The following is a 923-nucleotide window of genomic DNA, read 5'->3' on the forward strand; positions in this document are numbered from 1 at the left end:
GGCAATTTCAAGATGCTTCTAGGGGAAAAAGATAAAGATACTAAAATAATTTGTTTTCTTCCTGGGCCCTTCCTGGTCTTCCCAGAGACCCAGACTGTTTCTCCCCTGAGCAGAGGCAGAATAAAAATAGCTGCAGGCTAATCTAGGAGATAAGGGGCAGGAGTCTCAGCAGTGTTGTCAGGAATGGAGGGCTGCAGCCTAGTCTTACTGTGGCCAGTGGGTGGGTGTTACCCGCCCCTTCAGCCCCCAACGCTTGTCCCAGGCCACCACATCAAAAGCCCAAAGGCCTGTGGAATTGGTCAAGCTTTGTTTTTTAAGAGATTGTAGTCCTCAGTGGACTTCTGGTGTGGCACTGTAGGATCAGCACTGAACTTTGAACCAAAAGGTCAGTGGTTCAAACCCAACAGCCACTCGTCGGAAACCCTATACAAGGTTGCTATGAGTCAGAACTGACTTGATGGCATTTAACAACGACAGTCCTCAGTGGTCTGGAGTATGGCTTAGGTGACCTTTGGTGGCAGAGCAGCCTGGGTTCTAATCTCCCAGATGTCTTCCTGACACATGCTCCTGGGCAAGGGGTCATCCTCACCCCCGTGGCTGCTCCTCATCTGCAACATGAGTGATGAGACAAAGTAGAGGCTGCTGGGATTGCCAGGGACACACAGATGTTAGTTGCCATAGAGACAAGTCCATTCCAACTCACGGTAACACCGTGTGTCACAGAGCAGAACTGAGTCATACAATTCCGAAGACTGTGATCTTTTGAAAACAGATCACCAGCCCTGTCTCCCAAGGTGTCTCTAGGTAGATTTGCACTGCCAACATTTCAGTTGAGCGCTAAACTGCTTGTACCACCCAGGGATTCCTAAGAATGGGTTAGTGTCAACTCACAGTGACACCACGTGACAGAGTAGAACCGCCCC

The sequence above is a fragment of the Chrysochloris asiatica genome, unplaced genomic scaffold (genome assembly GCF_000296735.1).
Source record: "Chrysochloris asiatica unplaced genomic scaffold, ChrAsi1.0 scaffold00071, whole genome shotgun sequence".
Classification (NCBI taxonomy): Eukaryota; Metazoa; Chordata; class Mammalia; order Afrosoricida; family Chrysochloridae; genus Chrysochloris; species Chrysochloris asiatica.